This window comes from Podarcis pityusensis (assembly GCF_964106645.2).
Source record: "Podarcis pityusensis genome assembly, chromosome: 3".
NCBI lineage: Eukaryota > Metazoa > Chordata > Lepidosauria > Squamata > Lacertidae > Podarcis > Podarcis pityusensis.
The window spans coordinates 102,884,117-102,908,818 of record NC_138026.1 but is presented as its reverse complement, the minus strand read 5'-3'; the positions used below and the strand labels follow the sequence as shown (position 1 = coordinate 102,908,818).

The 24,702-nt window shown below is 42.2% G+C and overlaps 1 long non-coding RNA gene across 1 annotated transcript in view; it reads left to right on the top strand.

Moving 5' to 3' along the window:
- The window catches only part of LOC308472952, a 79,280-nt gene extending 63,199 nt beyond the window's left edge, over nt 1-16,081 (top strand). Inside the window, exon 4 of the long non-coding RNA XR_013983810.1 lies at nt 15,993-16,081. This is a non-coding gene — a long non-coding RNA (uncharacterized lncRNA). The remainder of the gene's footprint in view (nt 1-15,992) is intronic.
- Nucleotides 16,082-24,702: the final 8,621 nt, after the last annotated feature.

Genomic DNA, 24,702 nt, shown 5'->3' with positions numbered 1-24,702 from the left:
TTTCAATAAAATAAATGGTTTTGTAATTAAATTTCTGCACTGACTGAGCTTAATGGCCACATTGACAAGTGCTAATGTATGGGAGCGGAATGAGTTTGAAATGAAACATGCTGTTTTCCAATCTGCAAGCAATTTTGCACCAAGGCAATCAAATATATATATATATATAAAACCTTGTGCCAGTGAAACATTTTCATTAATCTGTGAGCTTAATGCACACTGCCCACTCAGCAAAGCAAGGACACTTTAAAAAGAGAGAGAACGAAAGCAAAAAAAGAAAAAAGAAAAAATCTAAAAAAAAATTCATGAAGTGAGCCATTGTTTGAAACCATTTTGTGGTCTCTGGCAGCAAGGACTGTGGAAATTTGCTGACTTTACACCCTGAAAAGTTGCAGCTGTCTCTATGGAAGCTGCCTGTTCTGGTCTTGGCAATAATTCAGCTTTCAGAAATCTGTCGCTCTCTCTTCTTCCCTCCCCCACCCTCCCCTCCTTAGCCAAATTTATTTTTGAATAAATCTTCTTGTCGAAAACCGAGAGGAGCTATTACATATTTGGACTTCATTTACGAAACCACTTCAAGTCATCAAGAGGCGCGTTGCCCCGCCTGTTCTGTTTATGTTACTTTCATGATTGGGAAGCTCGACAGGACGGCATTCTGCCGTCGCCACCCTGAGTGTGAGCTCACGCTCACACACACAATTCTATAGGTAGCGCCACATTTCGACACAAGCGCTTTTTTATTGGTAGACAGATAAGAACTTGCCGAAATACATTGGCTTTCATCGGGCTCTGTAAACTTTATTTAATCTTCTGGCCACTAGAGGGTTGACTTACAAACAGCTGCATCGTACAGGGTTCTTCAGCGGCGTTCTTTCCAAAAGCCATAAAAAAGGGGGAAGGAAACACATCCACACAGCTTACCAAAATCAAGACATTTATTTGAAACATGGTCAAGTAATACTCTTTGTCCAGCAGAGCAACCATTGCCTCTGCCACCACCTGTGTCAAGCGACAAACTTGAAGATGTAATAACTGACTGCTGAGACTTCAACACAATTTATTTGTCCAGCAGTGGTGCATTAAATAGGACATTGTAGTTTTTGTTGCCTGACAGTGTTTTCGCAACATGGTGTGGTGATGGTGGGGCAATCTGATAGGGTCCACAGTGTTGGGGAAAGGAGAGAAATTAGCTCGGTTTGTATTTTCATATGCTAAATTTGCACTTTCCCAAACCAAAATTCATTTAACTTCAAAATTTGCACTTCTCTGAATTTTGCAACCCACTTCTCTAAAAGGAATGTGTGCAAAGACACGTATCTGCTAGTGAGAAAGGCACAGGGAAAATTACATGTCTTAGTGAAAATAAAGGACAAAATAAAATTAATTTAGTTAGGAGGAAATTGCATTTACTAGGGGAAAATGTGCATGTTAAAAGAAATGTGTGCGAAAATGCATACAACTTTTCATGTAGACTTTTTAAAAAAAGAATTGCAAATGTATCTTCATATATCTTCATATATTGCGGTGAACCTCATCTAAGGCTGAAAAAAAAGAGAAACAGAAAACCTACAAATGACAAATTCACCTATTACTAAGAAGAGGGCCTTCACCCTGCCCTCTTATGCCATTTCTCCATTGACTTCCCCGAATTCCCTATTTGTCCTGTAGGGGAAAACTTAAATATACTATTGTCATTGAATTCTACAGTACATCCTAGACTTACCACCGCCCCTACTCGCAAACAATCCGACTCGCGACCGTGGCAAACCTGGAAGTAAATACTGGATTTGCCACAATTCGCGCACACACATAAGTGGCTTCTGCCGACTGCAAATGCGCAGAAGCAGCTGCTGCCATCTTCACATGCGCAGAATGGTGCATCCGCTGAATGCGCATGCACAGAACAGCACTTCTCCCAGCGACCTGGATCGACTCACGAATGGACTTCTGAAACGGATTCTGTACGAGAGTAGAGGTTCCACTGTCCTCAGAATTGATCCAGAGCAGATTCCAATGTAAAGTTAGCAGAGTAAAAATTTAAATGCGTTGCACGATTCACACAAAAAAGACCAGAGGCAATTAATATTTCATCCAGCAGAGCTTTACTGCTACTGAAGGCAAATGAGCATAATGGTCACAAATCCAATACATTCAGGATTGGCACTGTCCATAACAAATCCAGTTGCAACAGACTACAACTTACAATAACTTATAAGAAGTCTAAACCTTAACACTAAGTATACCGTACTATGTACAGAACACCACACCAGAAGGAAGAGAGATAGAAAGAGGACATGAAACCAAGGCTCCTTCTGGCCTTACTATTATAGTCAGCATGACCTTGACAGAAGAGATAACAAAACCAGTTTAAGCCAGCTGTACTCAGCTTCTCTGAAGGAATAACCCAAACATCATGAACCTTCTGCTTGTTTCTTTCACACAGACAAGCTTCCAGAACCCTCTTGGATTAATTAGAATAGGAAAGATCTCTACACATCAGATCAATACTTTCTGCACCAAGAAATGCAAACTGACAACTATACAGGTATCTCTACGTTCCCCCTCATTCCTACTTCACAGGTAGGCTTAGGTGAGGATGAAAAACTGCAAATGCGAAGGCCACTGTGAGAACAGAATGCTTGACAAGGTAGGTCATTGGCCTGATCCAGCTGGCTCTTACCTCTACTGGAAAATTCCTGTGCTTATAGAAGCTGGTTTTAAAAACTTTGGGCGCACTCGGCAGTGTGCAGCCGTAAGCAGCATGTGCATAAGTTCAGGCAGAAGCCGGGTCTGAATGCACCTGTTGATCTGGGATAATGGCTCAGGCAGTTTGACAGCAGCAGGAACTGCAAATTGAGGGTTGGGCCGCAACCACCTATGGGATTTCAGCTGCATGCTTGAGTCACTAACCCACACATGCATGGCTTGGTTGCTCTGCAAGTTTCTGGTCACCGTGCATCTCTAATAAAAGGATTCTGTTCACAATCTTCAGCTGCAGAAAGCAGCACAGCAGAGGTAAAAGTATGGCTGATTATAATTATGCAAACATTCCTGCAGCCCATGGCAATTTATGGGGTTAATGAAGCCTCTGAAGAAAAGTTCAGTCCAGTATCCTGTTTATGAATTGGGTTGATCCCAAGTGGATTTCTGTTTGTTGTAGGTCACTGGTTTTTTATTTTAAAAAAATGCAGCGAGATTGTATTATATTACGTATCAGGTATCATCGTTTGTATTGTGGTTTAAAGTTTGTTTTACTTATGTGTTTGTATTGTTAGCCGCCCTGGGCTCTCGTGAGAGAAAGGGTGGGATATAAGAAATAAAAATAAATGGACAAACGATAAATAATAAATAAGGAAATGGCAGCTCAGCGGAAAAGAAAACTCTGCCAAGTGTTGGCTTCTTTAAAAAGTGTGGTGCTATGCTGGGAACTGCTACTCTTAGGCCAGATCCACACCAGACATTTAAAGCTATATGCAGTGCAAATTTAAATCACATCACTTCCTCCAAAGAGTGCTGGGAACTGTAGTTTAGCCCTCGCCAGCAGCCTTAACAAACTACAGTTCCCGGGTTTCTTGGAGGGATGTTGTGTGCTTTAAACGTCTGGTGTGGGTGTGGCTTTTGATTAAAATAATAATAATAATAATAATAATAATAATAATAATAATAATGATGATGTATGGGGACTAATTCCACCCCTCTGTCCAACTAAATCATGCTTCAGATATATCCACTGAAATGACTGAACTTGAGTTAGCCATGTTGTGCTCAGGGTAGACCAGCTGAGGAGCTGGTTGCCAGCAAAAATGGTCTCCATGTGAAGTGTCACTATACTGTGCAGGGGTGGGGCAGCATGGCAGTGAGGTTCGGGTGGTGTCAAACGGGCTATTCCTCAAGAAGCCTACCCAACCTTGCCCCTGTACTGTCCTGGTTTCAGCAATAACAGTGCTGGGAGATCTCATCTATGGCCCTGCCCATCCCTCCCACAGAGACGGAGGAGGAGGAGGAGGAGGAGGAGGAGGAGGAGAAGAAGAAGAAGGAGAAGAAGAAGAAGAAGAAGAAGATTGTACCCCAACCGTCTGACTAGGTTCCCCCAGCAACTCTGAGTGGCTTCCAGCAGATATAAGAACACAATAAAAACATCAAACATTAAAAACCTCCCTATACAAGGCTGCCTTCAGATGTCTTCTAAAAGTTTATAGTTATTTATCTCTTCAACTTGTGATGGGAGGGCATTCCACAGGAAGGGTGCCACAGCATTTCCGTGTGCTGCTCTGGTTCGCTAGAAGCGGCTTAGTCATGCTGGCCACATGACCCGGAAGTTGTACGCCAGCTCCCTCGGCCTATAGAGCGAGATGAGCGCTGCAACCCCAGAGTCCGTCATGACTGGACCTAATGGTCAGGGGTCCCTTTACCTGTAATTTGCCAACATCAAGGGATGAAAAATACACTCCAGGAATATCACTGATAGGTCATCCAAAGTGTTTTGGACTACCAGTGGGAGTTTTCCACTGGAACAACAACACCAACACCCAGAAAATTCAGAATCCAGGATTATTTTATATTGGCATAGCTCAGGTGGTACAGCATGAGACTCTTAATCTCAGCATCATGGGTTTGTGCCCCACACTGGGCGAAAGATTCCTGAAACGCAGGGCAATGGAATAGATGTCCCTCACAGTTCCCTCCAACTCTGTGATTCTGTGACATTCAGGGGCGTAGGAAGGGGTGGGGGTGGGGGGCGGTCCTCCCCAGGTGCCATCATGGAGGGAAGTGACAAATTATCAAGGAACAATTACTGCCCTACTAGGGTGGTTCATAAAAAACTTTTTTTAAAAAGAATGCCTGCTCCAAAGGTCTTATCTTACTACACCAGGGATTATATAGCTATATATGAAATTTCATACATATCAGTTAATATCTTGACCATCCTCCACAAAAATAGCTGTTTACTTGGCCGTTTTGCTATATCATGAAGGCTGAAATTTCAATTCAGTGGAGCAGGGTCAAGATATTAACTGATGTGCATGAATTTTCAGATATAGCTATATAATCCCTAGTTTAGTAAGAAAAGACCTTTGGAACAGGCATTCTTTAAAAAAAGTTTTTTATGAACTACCCTACTGCCCTACCCTCTGCTGGGCTTCCCGGGTCCTGGAAAGTCAGCTTATGTGAAGAAAATGAGACTAGGCCAAGTAGATTAGGCCTTGCCTTCTCTTGCCTTCACCCTGCCCCCTGCACGCAGCCGATTTTTCTTGATTTTACTGCTGCAGTGTTTTTTTGTTTTTTGTTTTGGTAAACCACTTTGCAGTGCACTTTATTAAATAAACAAACAAACAATAAATATAAATATGATAACACAAGCCAAAACACAATCCATCCTGTAGATTTAAGTATCTGTCCATAGTCGCCTACTTGTTATCAAAGGCCCAGAATCCACATTCCTTTGGAAGAAAATATGAAATAACATAAAACCATTTTTGCAGGCAAAAAATAAATAAAAATAAAAAATTAATGTGTGTGGGGGACGACAAGAAATTTTCCGCACCAGGTACCACCTGACCTTCCTACGCCTCTGATGACATTACGGACTGAAAATAAAGTGTAACTGAAGTTCTAGTCAGCTTTGAACAAATGTGATGAAAAAGAGCTGCAATACAAAGCCAGAGAGCTTCAGACAGATGAATTTTCTTTCCTGGGATCCAAGTTACTGCCTTGTAATTCATAGTTTGGAGCACTTTTGAGCCAGTCTGCACGATTATGGCAGAAGGAACAGCATGAGGCATTTAAAACCAAATTTAACTTGCTGAAGTCAAAAGGATATGGTTGTGTGTATCTAAGTCTTTCTCAGAGTAGACCCACTGAAATAAAAGAACCTAAATTATTTATGTACACTAACTTCCGTGCTTCTGCTCATTCTCATAGCATTAGATATGGCTAGTATTTGTGCATCCCCTTGCAATGACATTTGTCCTGTAAGACAAGACACAAATATTTTAATAAACAAACCAACAAAAATATAAAGTGTATATCTGAGATTATTATAAAAATAGCAAACAGGCATACACCTGATTGAAAAACCACTCCAACTGGATTTACGCTGACAGCAACCCACATTTTTAAAATCTTTGGGAAGCCACAAACAATGTAGTCTTTGTGTTCATCATGGGTAGCCTGTTGGATTATTTAATTACAAACAGCCATATACTCCAAAGACCGCCTTTTAATCTCAGGAAATTAGAAGGGACATGAAAAAAAGGAAAGGAAAGAAAAGAGATTTGTAAGCAAAACGTAAAATTTTGACTAATCATAAATAATAACACATATGGCCAGTTTCAAATGACGTGCTTAATCTTTTCATTCATATTGGGACACTTTTTTGTAACTTTAGAAGCTTGTTGGATTTGTTTAGAGTAAAAAAAAGGGGGGAAGCAACCTGAGATTTTGGATTTCTTATGTTGCTGTCCTTTTTCCTCCCAAGGTATATTTAATTTATTCCATGTGGATTTCTGTGTGTTGGGCTGTTGTTATTTTTAAATGTAGGCTGATGAGAAAACTGCTTAGTTGATTAATTATCTGCTTTTAATCAGAAAATTAACTTTAAATATATTTGTATAATACCCAAACCTCCATTTAGATCCTTATTTGGAGTATAAAAGGATGTATAACTATTAATTACCATTTAATGAACAAAATCTATTGCGCACAGTGTTATAAAGGCCATCTTAAATGCTTTATTTTACAATAATGAACCAGAATCAAAGCAGCCTTGTCAGGGGGAGGTGGACAACTGGGTCCTCTACCACACTAATTAATCATCTGAAATTTAAATTGACAAGTTTACTGGGGGAGAACCAGGCCCATTATTTTGCATTAAAATGTTCTCATCGGTGCAATATTCCCTGCATTTTCTCCACATTTATATTGGGTGAGTATCCTGTCTGTCACACACATGCGTCAATACATCTATCACACATACCTGATTCATTGTCTGCAGATTTCACGCATGCTTAAATATGGTTTTCTGCAGTGCTCATATATATATACTCCTGTCTTCCACTGCCTCCTGCAGCTTGATCAAACTCATGCTGGTAGCTTCGAGAACACTGTCCAACCATCTCGTCCTCTGTTGTCCCCTTCTCCTTGTGCCCTCCATCTTTCCCAACATCAGGGTCTTTTCCAGGGAGTCTTCTCTTCTCATGAGGTGGCCAAAGTATTGGAGCCTCAGCTTCAGGATCTGTCCTTCCAGGGAGCACTCAGGGCTGATTTCCTTCAGAATGGATCGGTTTGATCTTCTTGCAGTCCATGGGACTCTCAAGAGTCTCCTCCAGCACCATAATTCAAAAGCATCAATTCTTCGGCGATCAGCCTTCTTTATGGTCCAGCTTTCACTTCCATACATCACTACTGGGAAAACCATAGCTTTAACTATACGGACCTTTGTTGGCAAGGTGATGTCTCTGCTTTTTAAGATGCTGTCTAGGTTTGTCATCACTTTTCTCCCAAGAAGCAGGCGTCTTTTAATTTTGTGACTGCTGTCACCATCTGCAGTGATCATGGAGCCCAAGAAAGTAAAATCTCTCACTGCCTCCATTTCTTCCCCTTCTATTTGCCAGGAGGTGATGGGCCCAGTGGCCATGATCTTCGTTTTTTTGATGTTGAGCTTCAGATCATATTTTGCGCTCTCCTCTTTCACCCTCATTAAAAGGTTCTTTAATTCCTCCTCACTTTCTGCCATCAAGGTTGTGTCATCTGCATATCTGAGGTTGTTGATATTTCTTCCGGCAATCTTAATTCCGGCTTGGGATCCATCCAGTCCAGCCTTTCGCTAGAAAGTGCCACACTTTAAACATTGGGGGGGGGGGGATGCCAACACTACGTACTGTATATTTGTATATTGTGGTTTTTTTTAAATGACAGGTGTAACCAATTAAGTATCGTTGTGTCCCTGTCCTTCCTGCTGAGTTCTACAGGGGAAACACTGAAACAAAGGTGGAGGAAGATGGCAGTCAGAGCCATACACTGGACTGGCTGTAAGGAGGCAGGCAGGTGGGTCCCAGCTGAGGGGAAACTGAGGTTGGTGTGGCAGTGCCCCATTCATCCTAATGGACCAGTCTCTGCTGCTTCTCCTCCCACTGTTATGTGTGGAACATGAAAAGGCTGAAAGATCCCCTCAGCTTGGTAATCATATAACTGGACTATTAGCTAAAGTCAGCACTAGTCAACGGTTTTGAAGATGAAAACCCCCTCCTGAGTGTGAAGCAGTAACTTATTACTGTTTTATTTTATTAATGTCTTTTGGCTTTGGGTGTTTTATCACAAGCTCCATAACCTTTCGGTCCCTCAGGCAGTATTTCACCATTGCTGCTTTCAAAACGAGTCACTATTTATAATATACATACAGTATATTACAATCATTAATTTTTTTCAACGTTTTATGAGGTGTGCTCATTACATGAAATGGTGTGTCTGGCACTGGCAAATCTCTCGTGCATTCTCCCCCCACCCCCACCCCATGTTTCCTTTCTCTTGGCAGGTCCGGCCAGAAGGAATAATTTTCTGTGGGCCACGCATGCTTTTCCATGCCTTTTTTTCCCCCTTCAGGGGAGGGGCGGGATTTGTCACTTCTTCGGGAAGGCCTTATAATTCACAGAAACACAGATTTATGCCTCGGCGTTTCTTTTCCTTTTCTTTTTGCCAAGCCTTGTCAAACCCTAACATTTTTGTTGGCAACCTTTTGTGCCTTGCCCAGCTGAAAAGGGAGGCTCATCTAGTCACAGAGCTTTCTCTTCGCCTTCTTTTCTCTTTTCCGGAGTGTCTGTTCTGGCGCATGCTGCTTCGTCTTCGTTATCAGGACTCCCTGCCACATTTCACGTCTTCCATCACCGAAACATTTTATTAAAAATATGCATTCATCCCCATCAGCTAATGTTCTGTATTTTGAAGGTTTCAGGGCCCCTCTCCAGCCTGAGATGCCCCCTCCAGGCAAGCAGAGAGAAGGATCATGGTCATAGCTGTCAACGTTTCCCTTTTTTAAAAGGGAAATTCCCTTATTCTGAATAGGATTCCTCGCAAGAATAGGGAAGAGTTGACAGCTATGATCATGGTGTGAGGGAGTAAATGGTTACTTCGGTCTCAGAGCTTCTCTCCCCCCCCCCCCATTTTTATTATTATTTGGTTTTATATATTCGAATTTACAATCATACCACAACACATCAAAAAGTACAAAATTCCCACAAATCTTTGGACTTCCCCCCTCCCCCTCTGTGGGTTCCATTGTTGAGCCTTATCTACTGCATCTTTTATAATAATCCAATATTTTACATCTCCATTACCTCCATAGTTCTCATTGCATTACAAGTGTTATTGCAATCCCACTAACGACTTTAACTGTTTACATTGGTCTCCAAGGTAAACCATAAATTCCCCCCATTCCTTATTAAAGTTTTGGTCTTCCTGGTTTCTGATCCTTTCGGTCATCTTTGCCATTTCAGCATAGTCCATCAACTTAACCTGCCATTCTTCTCTAGTAAGGACTTTGTCTTCTTTCCAACTCTGGGCTAACAACATCTGCGCAGCTGTCGTCACATACATGAACAGTCTTTTCTGCTCCCTTGGGATTTCAGCACCAGAGCTTCTGGTCTCATCCCCGAAGGCCTTCACTGAGGTTCTTCCCAGCCCTTATATGTAATGCAAGAGCCCTGCCCCTAGCTTAAAATCAAGCTCCTTTGAGTCCTAGTTTCCTCCACTCCCAGAAATCTCTTGCAGAGTGGACATAGGCTCCAGGTCTGTGAGCTAGTTCTTCACTGTCCTATGCACAGGTTTGACATCAGAGTCAGCATTGTCAGGTACCTCCTGTGGCCTGCACACCAAAACATCTCATTATCAGTCCCTGGAGTCTTGTAGCACCTCTTGATGAAGACCAACATCCCAGGGTCAGGATGTCACCAGCACTCCATGCATCAGCATTGGTGAACACACTCTTGAGGTGGTAGATGATTTTGTCTACCTAGGTTCCACCATAACCAGCAACCTCTCCATCAACGCTGAGCTGGACAAGTGTATTGGCAAGGCATCTGTGGTAATGGCTTGCCTCTCCAAAAAGGTATGGGAGAATATTATACTAATGTCCAATACCAAGATGAAGGTCTACCAGTTGAGCATGCTACTTTATGGAAGTGAGTTGTGGGCAGGAGGGATGCCTCAATGCCTTCCACATGCTTTGTGTCAGGAAGATTTTGGGCATCATATGATGGGACAGAGTCTCAAACAAAGGTTTGCTCTCACAAGCCCACATTCCCAGTATGTTCGCAGTCCTATGTTCCAGTATTGTGATTTAATTTTTTTCTTTATTATCAGTTTATTATTTCCTCTCTTAATTGCATCTATGTGAAATCATCATCCGTTGAACAGTTATTTCAAGGAATTAATTGCTATTTAGTGCAGAGAGACTTGTGAGAGGCTGAGCAGATGAGAGCGAGAGAAATCAGCCAGTAACCTGTTTGACCCTTTGGTCAGTGCCAGCCCAGAAGGGCATGGTATTTTTAGAGGACCATGTGGCTCCAGTTGTTTTCTGCATTCTCAAGATTCTGACATTCTTTGTCATGAAGAACGAAAGTCTTGTGTGGCTAGAGAGGAAGTGGGAAGTGATTCACTTTAAAGGATTTCATGGTTTGCTCCAGGAGAATGGCCAAGATACTGACCTGCTTTGGAAAGCAAACCCCAAGGCGAGAGGTAGTGATATTTTAATAGTTTTAACTGTCCTTCTCTCAGCTCTCGGGCTCCAGTGGAAATTGGCAGTGTCAAATATTTGCTGTGGGAAATAAATGTCATCACTGCTCCTGACAGATCTGGCATGCACAAGAGGGGCCTTATGTCACATGCTGCATGAGAACCCTCATTTTGCAAATGCCTCCATGGTTTCAGTTGTCTCTACACAAATGCACAGAGTATGGGAAACAAACAAGATGAACTGGAGCTTTTAATACAGGGTTGCAAATATGACCTGGTAAGCATTACTGAAACCTGGTGGGATGAAACTCATGACTGTAATGTAGGAATTGAGGGGTATAACCTGTTCAAAAGGAATATACCAAACAAGAAGGGAGGAGGAGTAGTATTGTATATGAATGATATGTACACTTGTGAAGAAATCCATGACTTGGAGCATGAAAAGCAGATTGAGAGTATATGAGTAAAAATTGCAGAAGAGAGAAACAACAGTGACCTTACTGTGGGTGTCTGCTATGGACTGCCAAGCCAGACTGAAGACTGACTTTGATGATGCCTTACTAGAGCAGATTACTAAACATTCAAAATGGAGAGAAATAGTAATCATGGGGGACTTCCACTACCCCGATATCTGTTGGGACTTAAACTCTGCCAAGAGTGTAAGGTCTGACAAACTCCTCCATTGTCTCACTGACAATTTCATTTCCCAGAAGGTGGAAGAACCAACAAGGAGATCACCTATCTTGAACCTGTCCTCACCAATAGGGAGGAACTGACTGGTGAGGTGAAAGTGCTTGGAAATTTGGGAGGAAGTGATCATGTTCTCCTGGGATTCAGCATACAGGAAAGGAACAACTGAGTGTAGTCGGAAACAAGATAACTGTTAGGTGGATTTGTAGCTGGTTGACTGACCAAACCCAAAGAGTATTCATTAATGGTTCCTCGTCACCCTGGAAAAAAGTGACAGGTGGGGTGCTGCAGGGTTCTGTCCTGGACCTGTTGCTGTTCAACGTCTTTATAAATGACTCAGATGAAGGAATTGAGGGAATGTTCATTAAATTTGCAGATGACACCAAACTCTCTCTCTCTCTCTCTCTCTCTCTCTCTCTCTGTGTGTGTGTGTGTGTGTGGCTAATGCTGCAGAAGACAGAATCAGAATTCATAATGACCTTAACAGATTGTAGAACTGGGCACAAGCTAACAAAATGAATTTCAATAGGGACAAATGTAAGGTTCTGCACTTAGGCAGGAAGAACCAGGTGCACAAAAATAGGATGGGGGACACCTGGCTTACTAACAGTACATGTGAAAAAGGTCTAGGGATCCTGGTGGACCCTTAACATGAGTGGAGTTCAAAACATGACAAGTATCTTGTCTGCTTATTGTACTTTTTCATTATGCCTATCCAGCATTGAGGTGCTTTTCCCATGGTGCACTTACTTGATTACGTGCTGACAAGTATTTGGATTCTGAGTCATACGATCATAAGAAGAGTCCTGTTGGTTCATGCCAACAGTTCATCTAATCACTTTCCAACAATGACCAGTTAGATGTCTCCAGGACATTCCCGAGTAGGCTATTGGTGCTAAGCCATCTAGGGCTTAGGCTTTCTACTCTGACCAGCAGTAGCCCTCCAGGACATCAGGCAGAGGACCTGGTCTTCCTTATTCTACCTACCACCAAGGCAAGCTGTTTTAACAGTTGTTTTCACTCTTCCCGCCAAGGCAAAGATTGTCTTTATCCTTTAGTCCAACACAAGCAACAAGTGGAGATGGATAGACAGTTTTAGTGGTGTTGTAAATTTGCTATCAGAGCTCATTTTATTGTTTCCAATGGTGGAAGCCAAAGTGCTGAGGCTGACCATGTTTTATTACCTCTCCTCCCACCCCTGATATTCCACCTTATTCTTGGTATGGAATAAATGTATCTATAATCTCTAAATACTGTTGAGTGGTTTCTTTCCATTTCTGTTGAGAGTGCTCCAAGCCATTCTATATCAAGCCCGTGGCCATCATCCAAAGCTTCATGGGGATCCAGAATGTGCATAGAACTCAATATATATGGACAGAAAACTCAATATATTATTGTGTTATGTTTCTATTATTATTTAGTGTTAATAATAATAATAATAATAATAATACCTTCTTGGTAGTGGCACCCACCCTGTGGAATGCCCTTCCATCAGATGTTAAGGAGATGAGTAATTATATATAACATTTAAGAAACATCTGAAGGCAGCCCTGTATTGGGAAGTTTTTTTTAATGTTTAATGTTTTACTATGTTTTTATATATGCTGGAAGCTGCCCAGAGTGGCTGGCAAAACCCAGTCAGATGGACGGGGTACAAATAAATTATTATTATTATTATTATTATTATTAGTAGTAGTAGTAGTAGTAGTAGTAGTTTTATTAAATAAAACAAATAATAATACTAATTTTATAATTTATAAATTTGTAATTTATTATTAATATTTATTTATTATTTATTATTAATTAATTTTATAATGAATGATTTTAGAGTGTTGTTTGTGCTGTACTTTTGTACTGTTTTATTGTTGTTAGCCGCCCTGAGCCCGGCTTCGGCTGGGGAGGGCGGGATATAAATAAAATTTATTATTATTATTATTATTATTATTATTATTACAAATATTGTTTATTTCATTTTTATTGTGTTATGTTGTTGTTGTTGTTGTTGTTGTTGTTAAATGCTGGGATCTTTTGATAAAAGGTAAAGCAAGCAAGGAAGTACCTGGCCTGTTCTCTTCATTGCATGCATTTACAGGATTTGACAGATTCATGAATGAGAGATGTCTCATTGGCTCTCTGGAGGATCGGTGTCCATAGGAAACTGCCTAATATCAGTCAGTCTACCTATCCCGGAATTGTCTAACTGGCAGTTACTCTCCTGCATCTCAGACAGTAGTGTTTCCCATCACCTGCTGCTTCCAGATCCTTTAAACTGGAGGTGCCAAGGATTGAAACTGGGATGATTTGTCTGCAACACATGTGCTCTGAACTCAGCTATGAATCCCTCCCCATATTTGGAGACAGAATGGATGCAAACATATCTAAAAACAGACTTAAAGAATCAATTCCAGTACAGACCGGGAAAGATCTTTACTGAAAGGGCTTGTTGGAAGAGAAAGTTATTCAATAGGTGCTGGGAAGGCAGCAGAGACAGCACCTGTCAAACATTTAATGAGAGAGAATTGCAAAGGGTAGGTGCCATAACACAAGCCTGGTTCCTGTTTTGTGTGGAATGGACCTCCGGATAAGATGGTACCTAGTAAGATGTATCTACTTGGGAGGAAGCCATTTAACTCAGTGAGATTTAAACATGCATTTAAACAAGCAAGGTTTTGATTTCGCTTCTATTTCAGGAATCAGATTGGTTTGACTTGGCCCACTTTCAGGAATACTCACTTCACTTTGGATTGAAATCAGAACACAGCTTCTAAAACTCCAGTGATTTATGTCTCCCCCATTGATTGTAATGGAAAAATCAGCCAAGAGTTATAGTTGTTTTCTGTTCTTTGGCATGACTGGATGAAATTTGCAGGCATAGTTGCCCCTTCTGACTGGATGAAGTCTGGAAAATTACAGCAGCTTGCCTCTGTTTTGTTATTTATTTGATGTGCATGCTGCGTTATGTATGAATCCTTTCTCATGAGGCATCCCAAAGAGATTTACAAAATAATAATATATATAAAACAGTTACAAATAAAAAAATATAAACAGTTAACTGCATATATAAAAACAATAATGACTATAAAAATAGCTCAAAACAACAACACATATATAAATTCAATTAATTTTTTTACAACAAATTTTATGAAATTGTACATCTCAAAATAAACATTTTACATACTGTTAGATATCCAGCGACTTCCTTCCTTCTCCTTCCAAGGTTCATTCTGTTTATCTTTCATTCCTGCATATTTGACTATAACCATATAAATTCAATTCAAATCCAAGACAGATACTGACTGGGAAAATATTTATTTGTTGAAAGAGGAATGTATCTGTGCCACTGAATAACAGTTGCTGTGGAACAATGGGGGGGGGGGCTTTTATGATCCATTTGTGAGTTTCCTGAAGGCATCTGACCAAAGATGCTGCGCTGGACAGAACTTTGGTCTGGTCCAGCAAAGTACTTTATCTCCACAACCAATCTTTATCTTTATCTCTAAACCACTGAGCCTCTTGGGCTTGCCGATCGGAAGGTCGGTAGTTCGAATCCTTTCAATGGGGTGAGCTCCCATTGCTCTGTCCCAGCTCCTGCCAACCTAGCAGTTTGAAAGCACACCAGTGCAAGTAGATAAATAGGTACCGCTGTGATGGGAAGGTAAATGGCATTTCTGTGCACTCTGGTTTCCGTCATGGTGTCCCGTTGCACCAGAAGCAGTTTAGTCCTGCTGGCCACATGACCCGGAAAGCTGTCTGTGGACAAACGCCAGCTTTCTCGGCCTGAAAGCGAGATGAGTGTCACAACCCCATAGTCGCCTTTGACTGGATTTAACTGTCCAGGGGTCCTTTTATCTCCACAGTATACACAGAAGTTTGCCTGACAGTGCAAAGAACAGAACACCCCCTGTCAGGCCAAGCTCCTTGTAAACCTGAACCAGCAACTGCGCATAAACCCCACTGAATCATGGTGGAATCTACAAGCAAGTTTGTGATGGCTAATCCCTGCCCAGAGAATTGCCATCATCGCAATACAATTATGGCAAGCAGGGGGTGAAAAAGCAAGAAATGGACTACATTTCTCTGTGTGCCTTAAAAAGGAAAAAAATGGGGGGGGGGGGAGTAAGGTGTGAGAAGAGAAAATTTCTGGGACATTGATTTTCAAGTTCGTATTTGAGCCAGAAACATGAAGTGCTAACATAACCCATATGTCACAAAATAAGATCCTCCAAAAAGACTAGACATTTTGAAGAGAGTTCATTTCCCCTGCTCTGTTGTATTACTTGAAATATTTCATTGCTAACTCCAATCCATAGTTCTTCATGCCTGAGCACACACATTGGCTGTGATTAAGGTGAAACCTAAGTCAATTAGTGGAATGATTTCTTCCACAGAAAAGCTGAGTTTTAGATGCTTTTTGCCAATTTTTCTACTCGGTAACATTTGTCACTTTTTCTCTTCCTTTCGTTTGAAAGTATACAATAGTTTCCTTCTCTTTCCATTTCTTTTTTACACGCTTCCCTTCCTCTTTTTCGGTTAAAATACACTCTGTAATTCATGTCTTTTGCTTCCTTTATTAGGAAAACAGTAATACCCAAATGCTGGTGGAAAGAAAGAAAGAAAAAATATGAGAGATCCAACAGGAAACAAAAACCACAAGCAGAAAGGGGTTAGTACAGGTTACTGAAATAGTTGAGTCCTCTCTTGGGCTCCACAGAAAGTAACAGAACTTTACAATATCTTGAAAATCTGTTTCACAACCATTCTTATTTTTCACTAGATATTCATATCGTAACAAAGGGGTGGCAGGGGGGAACTTGGTTATAGTTTTCTGGTGTTGTTTTTTTTACACTTAGTATTTGTTATTTTTAAAAAACTGTACGTGCTGCTAACAAGTCTTCTAAGAATATCAAACTCCAGGTGTTTATTTTGGGCATTCCAAAGCTTAACAAGAACTGCATTTGAATGCTAGGCTTCCCCCTGCGTTACAACCCTCTCGGTGACTTAAAACACATTTTCATCACATGATGACTTGGCTTAGAATAAGCATCAATCTAAACATGACTGACGAATGACTTGGTGATTTAATTGAAAGATTACCCCCCCTCCCGCAAAAATTGCTGCTTTAAAGTTATCTGAAACCATGCATCAGGTCCTCTGCAGAATCCAGAAATTTGAAATGAAAGCAGGACCTGCAACGAGATACCGTAATGTGGAATGTTTCTGGTTAGGATTCCATCCACTCCATTTTATTCCCTGTCTACAGTTTTCAGTATCTCTCCAAAATAATCAGTCACCATGGGCACTGAGCATGCTCAAAACTCACTTTTTGCTTTTCTCAATTTTTTGTACTTCTGCAAACTTCAAGCATCCCTCAGTCCTGCTCATATCTCCCAGGAGTGATGCCTCAGTGCCTCGCTCCAGTATACCTGAAGGAGCGTCTCCACCTCCATCGTTCTGCCTGGACACTGAGGTACAGTGCTGAGGGCCTTCTGGCGGTTCCCTCGCTGCGAGAAGCCAAGTTACAGGGAACCAGGCAGAGGGCCTTCTCGGTAGTGGCACCTGTCCTGTGGAACACCCTCCCTCCAGATGTCAAAGAGAAAAATAACTACCAAACTTTTAGAAGACATCTGAAGGCAGCCCTGTTTAGGGAAGCTTTTAATGTTTAATAGGTTATTGTATTTTAGTGTTCTGTTGGAAGCCGCCCAGAGTGGCTGGGGAAATCCAGCCAGATGGGCGGGGTATAAATAATAAATTATTATTATTATTATTATTATTATTATTATTATTCCACATGCGCTGTGTTAGGAAGATTTTGAGCACCTCACAGAACAGAATCTCAAACAAAGATGTGCTCTCCCAAGACCACATTCCCAGCATGTTTGCTGTCCTTTCTCGGCGATGTCTACACTGGCTTGGTTATATCCACAGAATGGAAGATGGCAGCATCCCTAAGGACCTGCTCTGCTGTGAGCTAGCTTCAGGCACTAGGCCAATTGGCAGATCAACTCTGCGTTATAAACGTGCCTGCAACATCAACCCCACCATGTGGGAATTCCTTGCAGACGACCACAGTGCTTGGAGACAGGCCAGAGGAAGAATGACTGCTGGGAGGAGAGCAGAGAGAAGAAACGCCATGGTGCACCTGCAGCAGCACAACCAGACACCCTCATCTACCCCAGCTGTAACAAAACATATCTCTCCTGTATTGGTCTCTACAGCCACAGCAGGCACTGTAACCTTCCATCAATTAGACTCCATCCCCAAAGGCACACTCCGCCACTGTCTCCTGAGACAGACGGATCCCAACCAATCAACCAACTTATGCTTGGGTGCTGCCATTTTGACTATGAATGCAATGGCACTCACAACCTGAACATCAGAAATAGAAGGAGAATTTCCCTTATGTGGTTCTGTTTCAAACATTTGCTTCACTGGACTCTCTCCTTCTATTCAGGCAATATAAATAGCTTTTGTATTGGTGATGATGATGATGATAATTTATTATTTGTACCCCGCCCATCTGGCTGGGTTTCCCCAGCCACTCTGGGCAGCTTCTAACAGAGATTAAAAATACATTAAAACATCAGTCATTAAAAACTTCCTAAACAGGGCTGCTTTCAGATGTCTTCTAAATGTCAGGTAGTTGTTTATCTCTTTGACATCTGGTGGGAGGGTGTTCCACAGGGCGAGTGCCACTACTGAGAAGGCCCTCTGCCTGGTTCCCTGTAGCTTCACTTCTCACAGCGAGGGAACCGCCAGAAGATCCTTGGCGCTGGACCTCAGTGTCCGGGCAGAACAATGGGGGTGGAGACACTCCTTCATATATACTGGGCCAAGGCCGCTTAGGGCTTTAAAGGTCACACCAACACTTTGAATTGTTCTTGGAAACGTACTGGGAGCCAATGTAGGTCTTTCAAGACTGGTGTTATGTGGTCTCGGCAGCCACTTCCAGTCACCAGTCTGGCTGCCGCATTCTGGACTGGTTGTAGTTTCCGGGTCACCTTCAAAGGTAGCCCCACCTAGAGAGTGTTGCAGTAGTCCAAGCGGGAGATAACTAGAGCATGCACCATGATCAAGCAAATCAGCTGTATTGTTGGCTTCTTGTTGTTCTTGTTTTTATCATGTATTTTGTGCTTTTTATCTTGGATTTTTATGTTGTGAGCCACCCTGAGATCTACAATTGAAGGGTGGTATGCATGTTTAATTAATTAATTAACAACAACAACAAGAATAATAGCAATAATAAATTATCCAAACAATGAAAGGAACAATTACTCCTTAGCTCAGTTAGCAGAGCAAGTGTTTTGCATCTCTAGCTAAAGTATCGTATGACTGGCCAGGATCTTGAATAGCCCCTGGCAGTAAAATTACACAATGTTGGAAGCAGAATTTGGCCTCCCATCACCAGCACCTCTGTGGCTTACCAGGAGGGAGGCGTACGTTCACAACAACTCTGTGAGGAAGGCAAGCATTTTACACACGTTGAATTGATGCCCAAATCAACACATGTTCATGGCTGAGCGATGATTTCAAACCAGTTCACCCTCAGAACACGAAAAACAACACCACTGATTCTTGCTGTATGCTAGTTTAGTACTCAACTTATTCAATCATCTCTCGAAAACTCTGGAAACTCAGGTATATGAGCAAAACGCCCTACCTGCGTAGACTTCCTCATTCACGTCAATCGAAGGGGATGCTCCATGCAGTCAAACAATTTGTTCCTGGGGCTGCTCTATGGTTGCCAATTCCAGAACTATCCCCTTCAGGTGTGCGTCCAGATAATGGTCCACATTATCTGTACCGCATCCATGGGGTTCACAGCACACCTGCCCAAAACAGATTCCTTGGGTGGGGCGATGGTCTAGTTCAGGCATCTTCAACCTTTTCAGATCCTGGGCCGACTTTTCACCCAAGCATGCATCTGGGGATCCATTACTTAATCTTTTGCCATATATTTGCATGATGGCAGTGCTCCTGTTTTGACCCACCTTGAACCAGGCTACATGACGCACTAGAGAGTCTTGACTCTAGGGAGTCCAGCAGGGCTACAAACAGAACTTTGGAACATTTTAAATTGTTTCTCATTTTTGTGGTTCTTCTGTATTACATACATCAGGTTGATCTATTCTGGTAAAAAGAGGATGTGTTTCTCATGTTAAGTTATGTGAGACTTGTTAAACGAATTACTCAATTTTTGGCTAAGTGAAGTGGGTGAAGAAGCCACAAATGAAACCTTGATTCTGGGTCCCACCCCACCCCCGCCTCCTCTTCATTATTATTTCTAGCATGTTTTCCAGTATTAAACTTGTCGTTTTCAGTCTTCGTGCTGATTCAGCACCAGCTCCTGTTCCTGAATTACTAAAACAACTTTCCTCTCCAACTAACAGGGGACCCATGATTCACTAGGTAAAGAAAATGGAGAAACAGAAAGGGACTTTTTTTCCATCTCCTAATATTAAAAAATAAACTGGTAAGAGTTCATAAAACACCCCTGTTAAATGTCTGGGATATTGGGGGGGGGGGTGTCTGTGAGGGAGAAGCTGCAGTAAAATCTCACGTTTCACAGATGGATTACTCAGGTCAATGCTAATTCGCCTTGTGCCTTGAATATGCATCTTCGCCTTGGCCCAGAAAGGGTGATTTCTATGGGAAAAGAGAGTTCTCTATGAGAAAGACCCTTCTCAGTGTTGTCTTTTGTGCCATCCCCTGTCCTGTCTCTGTTCCCCTGCTGCCACTCACCCCTATTACTACTCAGGGCTCTTTTTCTAGAAAAAGAGGTGCCACAACTCACCTTAAACCTTGGTCTCTTATAATGGCAATGGTGCCCACCTGAGAGGTGCCGGAACTGAGATGCGACTGTAAAAAAAAGCCCAGAATACATTTACCATATTTTTTCGTGTATAACAGGCCCCCATGTATTTTGGGGGACTCCAAATTAAGAAAATGGGGGGGTTGCCCAGAGTTGCTGAGCTTTTGGGGGGAGGATTGCCCATAGTTGTTGAGCTTTCTGGGGTGGGGTGGGGTGGCCCAGACTTGTTGAGGGGGAATTGCCCAAAATCACACGCATCGCAAAAGCTGCCAATCGCCCGCCCACTTTCCTCAACAGCAGCCAATCAACACCAGCCCTTGCCATAGCCACCAATAACATGCACAATAAAAGTAAAGGGACCCCTGACCATTAGGTCCAGTCGTGGCCGACTCTGGGGTTGCGGCGCTCATCTCGCTTTATTGCCCGAGGGAGCCGGCGTACAGCTTCCAGGTCATGTGGCCAGCATGACTAAGCCGCTTCTGGCGAACCAGAGCAGCGCACGGAAGCGCCGTTTACCTTCCCGCCGGAGCGGTACCTATTTATCTACTTGCACTTTGATGTGCTTTCAAACTGCTAGGTTGGCAGGAGCAGGGACCGAGCAACGGGAGCTCACCCCGTCGCGGGGATTCAAACCGCCGACCTTCTGATTGGCAAGTCCTAGGCTCTGTGGTTTAACCCACAGCGCCACCCGTGTCCCTTAACACGCACAATAGCTGCTGAAAATCTCCAACTTGCAGCAGCAACCAGACCCACATCCCATATATTTACTCTCCGTGCATAAGACTGCCCCCAATTTTAAACATTTTTTTTAAATTAAAAAAAAACTAGGTGACTGACTGACCACAGTGAGCTTCATGGCTGAGTGGGGATTTGAACCCTGGTCTCCCAGGTCCTAGTCTGGCAGTCTAACCATTACACTACACGACACGACACAGAATCAGCCACCCAAGATCAGGATCTTTGAAGTGGAGGAAAATGATCTCCAACTGCCTGATGGGGGTTCTTTATGACCATCCCCAAAAGCAATGATAGCCCTAGGTGATACAATCCATTTTGGCTTTTGGGGTACCACTTAAAAATACTCCCTAGCTTTGCTTAAGTAATGACTGAAGGCTGAATCTCGCTAAGTAACTGCATGAACATGAGAACTTCCATCCACACAACAGACATTGTTCCCCTCCCTTTCTTCCCCCTCATGCCCTCACCCATGAAATATGCTCAGAATGGGGGGGGGGGTTCCCCCAGTCCTCTGGAGCAGATTTTGGGATGGCGTGAGGGGTGCATGAGGGGGAAGAGGAAGTGCCATTACACTTTCAGTTTTTCCACTTGTGCAAAGTGTAACGCAATGCACATTTAAAGCACCTGGCTGCCCCAAAGGATAATGGGAACTGTAGTTTTCCCACCACAGGGCCGGAATAGTACAAACTACGGTCCCCAGGAAATCCTATGGGGAAGTCATGTGCTTTTAATGTGCATTTTTAAAAGTGGGATATATATTTTTTAAAGCCACCAATTTAAATAAATAATTCCACAGCTCTCTTGATGCAACCTTAGGCATTGAACTAAATATATGTATTGTAGTTTGCTATTGTCGTCATGCTTCACGATCCATCCCCCCCCCCGCCCCCGAATCATCACTACTGGGGAGCCTTTGTTTCCAAATACAAATGCTTTCTTGCGAATTTGGATTTGGTTTATAGTGAAATCAAGCTCTCATGTTCGTTTCTAAAGAGCTTCTTGCACTTTGGTGTCCCCAATCAGTGTAAATATTGTTTAAGATGAACATAGCGGTTGGCATACCATTGAACAGAGACCACCAGCAGAGCATTAAACAAGTACAGATGTGGGTGCCCGGCTGAAAATGAAGACATTCCTAGAGCCTAAGCATGCTATTCCAAAGGTATCTGAGGCTAGGAAGTTGTCATGGGGGTGGGGGAGATCCTCTGACAAATGGGCCACGCTAAATAAATAAGTTACATTGAGAAAATGCAGATGCTAAGTTAACTGGCATTTTGCTCGGTGTTGTGAAAAATCACATTGTTCTTGTTTAATTCGAAATTGAAATTGAAATGTATTTATGGCCTGTTTTTGGCAAGGGGTTTCCAAGCAATGGTACTATATAATATGTGTAAGGCAAAGAAAAAGTTGATGAATAGTTTGATCTGGGATTTTTTTTTTTTTTTGGCATTTTGCCAAAAACAACGAGAAAGAAAACCGCTCAGATGCAAGAGTGTGCAATGCGATAGAAAGTTCTTTCTGTGGTTTTTGATCTGCGAGGGTGCATTTGCAGCTGACGCTACAGCCACCAAGTAATAAATGCAAGTGTGACTTCAGCCTTCAGTTCTAAAACACTAAAACTCTGTCGTGTTTACTCTCTTTTTTCCTGTGTCCATGCAACTGCACATTTTGACGACTGGCAAAGAACAATCCACGTACTTTAACATTGCTTTTGGATTTGCGGTATTTCAAAATCATTGACAAAAGAAAACTAAGGTTTCAACAATTTCTTCCCAGTGCAGGAATTCAAAGATCTCTGACACTGGTTAATTATTGATCTAAGAAATGTGTTTAGATTCAGGTAGGTAGCCATGTTGGTCTGACGCAGTCGAAATATATAAAAAATAAAAAATTGTCCAGTAGCACCTTAGAGACCAACTAAGTTTGTTCTTGGTATAAGCTTTTGTGTGCTTGAAGAAGTGCATGAAGTTATCTGAAGAAGTGTGCATGCACATAAAGCTTATACCAAGAACAAGCTTAGTTGGTCTCTACGGTGCTACTGGACAATTTTAGATAGATAGATGATAGATAGATAGAGATAGATGATAGATAGATAGATAGATAGATAGATAGATAGATAGATAGATAGATGATAGATAGGTGATGATAGATAGATAGATAGATGATAGATAGATAGATAGATAGATAGATAGATAGATGATAGATAGATAGATAGATGATAGATGTGTATCTCCTTTGTTTCTACCAATTTTGTCCCCAAGCTAGCTTACAAACCCAATTTGAGCTGTATTAAAGGGAGCCTGCAACAAAATGTTGCAGTATGCATTACCTCTTAACGGGGATTCTCCTGAACAAAGCTCCAGCCAGGCGTTTCTTCAAAGCAAAATGTTCCATCATCAGCACCACAGTTTTCATGTGCTTTTTCCCCACTGGCAAGTCCATGTTCTGTGGCTACTGTACAGTACATGCTCAATCCTCATAGAACTCTTCTTAGTGGAGAGGGTATTATTTTTTTTGTTGGTCCTGTTTGGTTATTTTTAACAACTGTTTTTGTCGTTCTGAAAACTTCAGGGTTTCTGCAAGCATACCCATAGCTCCCAGTGCCTTCTTTATGGCTCCAGTCCTGTTGTCACTCACCACCAAAGTTCACTGTTAAAGGGAATGAGATTTATTTATTTTTTAAATCCCTATAAAAGCAGACCAGATCAAACAATCTAAAAACAGGAAAGCAGAAGGAAAACAGAGAGCAGCTAAAACCACATTAATTGGCTTTGGAAATGTTGGGCTAATAGAACAGACATAGCCTAACATCTAAAATATAAGAATGATTATAAACAAATCACTTGCCAACCAAGGGAACACGCCTGAAGGGAGAGAGCAAGACTGGGATGCAGTAACACGAAAGGTGACTTATTTAACATTTGAAGAAGGGAACGTCTAAAGGAAAGCTTCAATTGGTGACCTCATCTGACAGACAGGTTCATATTTTTAAAGATGAAAGTTTAACAGTGTTCAGATAAATACTCCGAGACCACATAACACCGGTCCTGAAAGACCTACATTGGCTCCCAGTATGTTTCAGGGCACATTCCAAAGTGTTGGTATTGACCTTTAAAGCCCTAAACATTCTCGGCCCAGTATACCTAAATAATAATAATAATAATAATAATAATAATAATAATAATTTATTATTTATACCCCGCCCATCTGGCTGGGTTTCCCCAGCCACTCTGGGTGGCTTCCAACTGAATATTAAAAACAGTACAGCATCAGACATTAAAAACTTCCCTAAAGAGGGCTGCCTTCAGTTGTCTTTTAAAAGTAAAATAGTTGTTTATTGCTTTGACATCTGCTGGGAGGGCGTTCCACAGGGCAGGCGCCACTACTGAGAAGGCCCTCTGCCTGGTTCCCTGTAACCTTACTTCTTGCAATGAGGGAACCGCCAGAAGGCCCTTGGCGCTGGATCTCAGTATCCGGGCTGAACGATGGGGGTGGAGACGCTCCTTCAGGTATACAGGACCGAGGCCGTTTAGGGCTTTAAAGGTCAGCACCAACACGACTCCACCCCCATAGTTCAGCCCGGACACTGAGGTCCAGCCACGAGGGCCTTCTGGTGGTTCTCTCACTGCAAGAAGTGAGGTTACAGGGAACCAGGCAGAGGGCCTTCTTGGTAGTGGTGCCCGCTCTGTGGAACGCCCTCCCATCAGATGTCAAAGAAATAAACAACTACCTGACTT